Raw genomic sequence first — 8,556 nt, 5'->3', positions numbered from 1 at the left:
TCTCAAATAAATACTATAGTACTTTTCTAATTTCAATTGCAACTTGATAAATATTACAATATTTTTCTAAATTAAGTTTTAATGGGATAAATGTAATATTACAACTTTTACAAAAATAAATATACTTTTTAACCAATCGAAAAAAGCTAAAGATGTATATATACACACACACATTGTAATTTAGGCTAACTTTATTTAAAACCAAAGGCACTTAGCAAGTTCCAAACTTCATGCTATTGGACTAGAGATCTGCTCCAATTCAGACTCATTTCGTTCTTAGGAGAAAAACAATTTGGGTGCTCCCAGGTTGCATATGTCTTGGTGCAGTCCAACTAATTGTCCAATAAAATTTCATCAAAAGATAAATATTTTTTGAAAAATGAATTTTTAAAATTTTTTCTTTGATGGTAAAAGAAGAGGAATCATATTGTTAGGTTGCACTTAATCATTACCATTTTCTTAAAAATAACTTTACAAGTATATAAATACTATCTCTAGCTTCCTCATCGGTTTCTTATTTGGCTTAATTATAAAAAATATCTCTAAACATTTTGGTTGTTTTGAAAGTATCTATCTCTCAAAAATTACAATAGTTCAACACTATTTCGGAGCAATTTTTTTTATAAAAAAAGTCAGATAAATAGTAAGACCTTAAATGATATGTCAATAACCTAATTTTTTTATAAAAAAAATAATGTTATTTTAATAACTGAGGACAAAAATGGGTGGATGAAATTTTTTTGACAAAAATAGAGTTTTTAAATCGTGAACGAGTGTACCAAGTCCACGTATATCTAAGTGAAACATGGATGAGATATGTGATTTGGTCTAAATCATCGACAAGATACATGATTTTAGTCCATATAGATTACTATGTGTGCATGTCCTACTAGCTCGAATCCCATCTAATGTCACCAAAAACAATAAAATATCACAATAATGGTATAATAATTTTTTCGATTAAAAATGAAACCAGTTTTTAATCCAACATGGAATTAGCCCGTAATAAATATCTAAATTAATTACCTTTATAAATTACTTTTTTTTATTATTATTTATAGATCTATACACAATTGCAGAACCTTCACAAGTACACATGGAATCAGCCCGTGATAGACACGAGAAGGAGAAAAATAAACATGGAAGGAGATGAATTAAGATCACTTTGGTAGAGCCTTAATCGAGTCCATCAATTACCTGAGTTGTTTGCCTATCGGTAAGGAAAGCAAATAAAAAATAAATGGTCAATACATTCCAAAACTGGAGCAACAAAGATGAAAACAGGAATAATAACTCACCAATTGGTAGAATTTTGTACCTTCATTACTATATTATGAAGAAAATGTCCAAAATCAAGAAACTTTTTTAATAGAGGGAATGGTGGGTATTCTCATTTTTGCATTTTTTGTCATTACTTCTCATAAATAGTAATGCATTTTTTTTAATTCTAGTAATGCAATATAAATATGGAACATGAAATTTGTTATTGAATATGTTACCCAAGAAAAAGAAAAGAAAAAAAAGGGTACTTGGAAAAATATGGACAAAAATATAGTTGGTAAATCGTGGATAGGTAAATGATTTTAGTCTACACGGAATGTCACGTGTGCACGTCTTAGCAGGTTCAGGCCAAGTCAATCTCACCTAATACCACCAAAATCTTGGACCCCGTTGATAACTTGTAGAAATACAAGTTATTTATACTGTTTTATTTAGATATTACGGCAAAAAGAAAAGAAAGTTGCATCGATAGTATATAAATTGGCTAAGAAATACGAAAATTACGAAATGTCATAAATACATCCACTAACACAATTGCGATGGTAGAATAGAATGTTTCAATTTCTGTTTGCAGGAAATAAGTCACCGCAGGCATTCTCAAAGACAAAATGAACAACGCATCTACGTCGCATTGCGCCCATCAATCAAGAACGAAAAGATAATCAACGCAATGATGGCGCATGCAACAATCAATCTTGAGTTTAGCTATCAACGCAATTTCAACCGCATGTAGTAATCAAAAATAACACCTCATGCGGCGATTGATCGAAGATGTGAAGAGCAACGCATTTGCGGAGGATTCTGACAAGTGTACAACTTTTAGTTGTGCATTTCTGACGGATTGATTGCGTAACAGAAGAAATTTTCCATTTCGCCATTTCAGAACTACCATAACTATACAATGGGGACCACAAATTCAAGAGCCAATGTCTCGCCTATAAATAGCTTCTTCAAATTCACTGAAAGATATACATAGATACGAGATACTGGTACATACATCTATACATGGATACATAGAGACGTGCATATACTGATTCTAAGAGAGAGGCTGATCTGAAGCGACTATCCAGAGTAGATCCAGAAGAACGACGAGACAAGGCCGAGAGGTGAGTCTCCAAGCAGAGAATTCTTCCAATTCCCGTAGTTGAAGCTCTATGCAAAGATTAATTCTACTGGGAAAGCAAGCCTGAGAGGGAAGTTTTCCTCTCCACCACATCCACACGCCGGCAAGCACAAATCTCCGATCGGGATCTGTGTCNCGATCATGAGCGAAGAGATGATCAACGCAATGACGGCGCATGCGACAATCGATCATGAGCTTTAGCGACCAACGCATTTCAATCGCATGTGGTAAGGTTTTTGCAAAAGGTCAATTCTACCAAGAAAGCAAGCCTGAGAGGGAAGTTTTCCTCTCCACCACATCCACACGCCGGCAAGCACAAATCTCCGATCGGGATCTGTGTCAAGACGTTGACACTCTTTCCGTATTTGTTTCTATCCTCTATTTCATCTTCTGTGTTCATCTTATGTAATTCCTCATTCACAACATGTATCAAACACTTAATTTTAGAATTAAATGTTATCATTGTCACCATTATCATCTCTCTGTCTCTTTCCATATATTCATAATCCATTTTCTCTATGATGTGTTCTTAATCTCCGGGGTAAATAGTAAGGATTAAATGAATGAGTTAAGGAATTAATTAAGTTTAGCTAAAGAATGCTCGATGGCATCTTCACCTGTGAAAGCAGAAGTGAAGATGCTACCGCCTATCGAGAGAAGGTTGGAAGAATGCGTTAACTAAAGCGAGAAGTATTTCCAGAGATGGAAACAACCTTGCATTCATCATATTCATCCCTGTTTCGCCATAGAGATATGGAAATGCGGCGGATCACCAAGAGGTGTACGTCAAGGGAAAGCAGAACCTTAGTTGCATCTTTAACGCAATTGACAAACTTGCGATGTTTTACTATTTACTCTTTCTCTTTCTGCTTCATTCATAAGACTCGTCATCGCATACATCGATTCATTTGTACAACTTCACAGTCAGTTCTCGACCTCAGTACCATGTATCATGTATCTTGTATCGTGTATCATAGTAGCTTAGGATTTTACTTTATCAACGCATTTTTACTTTACATTGTCAACACATTTTTACTTTAATCGCAATTTATATTTCTGTATAAACCAACATTCTTTATTCATTATTAAAACCAGTCGCATGTATCACATAAGTATCGCATTAATGAAAATAATCCCTGTGTTCGACCTCGGATCATTCTGAGAAACTTGCGTTGGAATTATACTTGGTTTCAACGCAAGAAAACTTGTGACACGCACTACTTCATCGCATACTACGAGCATATCACTATCAATGCATATATTTAGACGTAGTATCGCATAAAATTGTCTTTATCGCAAAGCACCTGAGCACATTATATATCATCACAGTGCATGCATAATAAGGAAATATATATTTCAGTTACAAGTTTATGGCGCCGTTGTCGGGAACATGAACTTGTATGATTATTATTCACATTGTCCATATGCTTTAAAGAACATTTTATTTTTATAGTCAACAAGTTTATTATTTGTATGATTATGAACATTTTATTATTCACACTCCCTGAACACTTTACAAATCTTCTCCTTGCTCTCGAATCACCCAACGCACTCCCAGCAGCATCTTCCTCCCCTCCATCTCCACCGCATTTTTCTCCTCCATCGCCGCATGTTGACGACCCATATGGTTTGGGTGAAGGCACTTCTGCTCAACCTCAAAACGTTGATGGTGAAACATCGCAGGCACAACCCACCACCGCAACCCTAGCTGCTGACTTCGCATAAATGCATTCTCTTCTCTCTCATCAACATGAATTCTTCTGCCAACGAATAACAGAGTTGCAAGAGAGCCAAGCAGAGTTGCAACGCAGTGTTGCGATGACACGGCAGGTGCTGATCAACATTCAACGCAATATTTACACGATCCACCTGAACCAAAGACAAGTGGTAGAGTGCAACCATGAGTACTTTAACTTTTTGACAGCCTATCTACATGGTCCCATGGTGCCTCCGCATTTACAGCAACATCTGCATTTTGAAGAAACTCCTCGAGTACCTCCGCAAAATCCTCCTCCTGAACCTCCTCCTCACTAAATCTACAAATTTTTGTTGTGGTCATTCTTTTTATTTTATTCACTTTATTTTTATGTATAGAAGCTATTTCTTGATTCTTTGTACATGCTCAAATTTTGTATTGTGATATTTGTAATTCTTTGTATACTTGGTTAATTTTAATACAAATGAGTAACTATTATTTCCGTATGCGTTAGCTTCTTACTTATCATCCTTTGTCAATTATTGTGATGTTCTTTATCTTTTATTTTGTGTTATTAATTGTGCTGCCATACCCTTAGCAACATTTCCCACACTTTTCACTTTCTGACTAACACTGAGATAATTCGTAGCAATAGCACTGCTTTACCTTTTATACTTCAAGACTCTACTCAAACCTTCTTTTCAAAATTTTGACTAAGTGTTTTGTCTATTCTGTCCAAAACAACGCAACGAGGACCTTGCGCATCTCTAAATTTAGGGGTGGGGAAGGTCTGAGCAGATGCGATCAAGCGGATGCGGTTATCATTAAGAAAATGTGCTCATCGTTATCAAAAAAAATAAAAAATAAAAATAATAATAATAATAATAAATTTTAATATATATATATATATAATTTTCATACAAACTCCAAGGTCAGCGCAAGGGAAAATCCCAACCTGATAAGAGTTAAGTCGTGAAAGGAGATTGCTCGTAGTTGGATGTTCACATGACACTCGTGGGAGCAAGTCAAAACGAATGTGGGTTTCCAAGAACGACGCAATATGAAAAAATAAAAAAAATATAAGAGACAACTCCTCTGACCAGCAAAGTAAAAACTTAGCTAAAAATCAAGAGTTGATGACACCCGTGGGAGCAAGCCAAAACGAAGGGTGTAACCATGATCAACAGTCTCTAGTAAAATGACACAAACTAGACCACCGCATATAGACACACCAAATTGTTTTTGCAAGAAGAGGTAAACATTCTTTTCAAAACAAAAAGGGAATTTTTGAGTAGAGGTTTGTTGTATAAAAGAATAAAGTAGGGCATGTTGATGAATTATCAAGGATAGAAGGAAATTGCATTGTTAAATAATGTTGTATAAAGACAGCATTCGGAGCAACCAATCGACGCAAAGTTAGGATGAGAATTGAGCGATATTGCCTTAGTGGAAGATAAGCTTGAGGACAAACATATATCTAAATTTAGAGGTGTGATAACTTGTAGAAATACAAGTTATTTATACTGTTTTATTTAGATATTGCGGCAAAAAGAAAGAAAAGTTACGTCGGTAGTATACAAATTGGCTAAGAAATACGAAAATTACGAAATGTCGTAAATACACCCACTAACACCATTGCGATGGTAGAATAGAATGTTTTAGTTTCTGTTTGCAGGAAATAAGTCACCGCAGGCGTTCATGGCTCAAAGACAAAATGAACAATGCATCTACGTCACATTGCGCCCATCAATCAAGAATGAAAAGATAATCAACGCAATGACGGTGCATGCGACAATCAATCTTGAGCTTAGTGATCAATACAATTTCAACCGCATGCGGTAATAAAAAACAACACCACATGCAACGATTGATCGAAGATGTGAAGAGCAACGCATATGCGGAGGATTCTGACAAGTGTACAGCTTTTAGTTGTGCATTTCTGATAGATTGATTTCGTAACAGAAGGAATTTTCCATTCCGCCATTTCAGAACTACCATAACTATATAGTGGGACCACAAATTCAAAGAGCCAAGGTCTTGCCTATAAATAGCTTCTTCAAATTCACTGAAAGATATACATAGATACGAGATACTGGTACATACATCTATACATGGATACATAGAGACGTGCATATACCTGTCTCTTATACACATCTAGATGTGTATAAGAGACAGTACATAGATACGAGATACTGGTACATACAGATATACATGGATACATAGAGACGTGCATATACTGATTCTGAGAGAGAGGCTGGTCTGAAGCGACTGTCCAGAGTAGATCCGGGAGAACGACGAGACAAGGCCGAGAGGTGAGTCTCCGAGCAGAGAATTCTTCCGATTCTTGTAGTTGAAGCTCTGTGCAAAGGTCAATTCTATCGGGAAAGCAAGCCTGAGAGGGAAGCTTTCCTCTCCACCACATCCACACACCGACAAGCACAAATCTCCGATCAGGATCTGTGTCAAGAGGTTGACACTCTTTTCGTATTTGTTTCTATCCTCTATTTCATCTTCTGTGTTCATCTTATGTAATTCCTTATTCACAACATGTATCAAACACTTAATTTTAGAATTAAATGTTATCATCGTCACCATTATCATCTCTCTGTCTCTTTCCATATATTCATAATCCATTTTCTCCATGATATGTTCTTAATCTCTGGGTAAATAGCGAGGACTAAATGAGTGAGTTAAATTGTGTTAAGGAATTAATTAAGTTTGGTAAAGCATGCTCGATGGCATCTTCACATGTGAGAGCAGAAGTGAAGATACTATTCTGCCTATTGAGAGAAGGTTGGAAGAATGCGTTAACTAAAGCGAGAAGTATTTCCAGAGATGGAAACAACCTTGCGTTCATCACGTTCATCCCTGTTTCACCATAGAGATATGGGAATACGGCCGATCACCGAGAGGTGTACCCAAGGGAAAGCGGAAGCTTAGTTGCATCCTTAATGCAATTGACAAACTTGCGATGTTTTTACTCTTTACTCTTTCTCTTTCTGTTTCATTCATAAGACTTGCCATCGCATACATCGATTCATTTGTACAACTTCATAGTCAGTTCTCGACCTCAGTACCATGTATCATGTATCTTGTATCGTGTATCATAGTAGCTTAGGATTTTAATTTATCAATGCATTTTTACTTTACTTTGTCAACGCATTTTTACTTTAGTCGCAATTTATATTTCTATATAAACCAACATTCTTTATTCATTATTAAAATCGGTCGCATGTATCACATAAGTATCGCATTAATGAAAACAATCCATGTGTTCAACCTCGGATCATTCTGAGAAACTTGCGTTGGAATTATACTTGGTTTCAATGCAAGGAAACTTGTGACACGCACTACTTCATCGCATACTACGAGCATATCACTATCAATGCATATATTTAGACGTAGTATCGCATAAAATTGTCTTTATCGCAAAGCACCTGAGCACATTATATATCATCACAGTACATGCATAATAAGGAAATATATATTTCAGTTACAAGTTTATAGCGTCGTTGCCGGGGACATGAGCTTGTATGATTATTATTCACATTGTCCATATGCTTTAAAGAACATTTTATTTTTATAGTCAACACCCGTCCACAATTTACCAATCATATTTTTGTTAATACTTTCCGCTTCAATTATATTTTCAAATTTTGTTTTTTAAACTACATTATTAAAAAAAAAAAAAAAAAAAAAAAAAAAAAGAAGAAGAAGAAGAAGATTGTCACTATTATATAAATATTATAAAATAGATATCCATCATTCATGTCTCCATGTGTCTTTGTACATGTTGGTCATTTTTCTTACAACTACACATTATTAGTGTCCAAATAAGCTCACCTCCTACTTGCCAAATTGTATATGAATATATGTATTTGGTGGATTCACGTGGGTGTGTGAATATTGGTAAGAAATTTCAACTTTTTGGAGGGAAATTAGAGAAATTTTCTTATTTTCTTTAGTTTATTTAAGTTATTTATTTAAATTATTTTGACATTATAATTTCTCGATATTTGTACTTTGTTGTGCTCCTCAATTTTACAACACGTTATCAGCACAAGCACCTGTCGTTTTTCCTGCTAAAAGTAGGTCTTAAAGGTATGTTGGTTTTTCCCTCTTTGTTATAATTAATAAATTAAATGTTGTTTCACGTAGTTGATATATATTAAATTTCTAATATAAATATAATATTTTGTAATAGTGTTGCTATGAAAAATATTACAGATTAAAATTTGTAGCATTTGATATTAATGGTAATAATTACTTATCATTAGTGCTTGATGCCAAAATACACTTGGATGCCATACAAATGTGATCATCAGAAAACAATTTTTCTTCATAAAGCTCGCCATAAATGAATACACTTGAGGCTCCAAAATTTTAAACTAATATGTTAGAGAAACATTTTTCTACATTTCGGATATGCTCATGCATTAGCAATATGGAGAGAAAT

Source organism: Benincasa hispida, chromosome 8 (assembly GCF_009727055.1).
Source record: "Benincasa hispida cultivar B227 chromosome 8, ASM972705v1, whole genome shotgun sequence".
Taxonomy (NCBI): Eukaryota; Viridiplantae; Streptophyta; class Magnoliopsida; order Cucurbitales; family Cucurbitaceae; genus Benincasa; species Benincasa hispida.
This window is presented reverse-complemented; position numbering follows the sequence as displayed.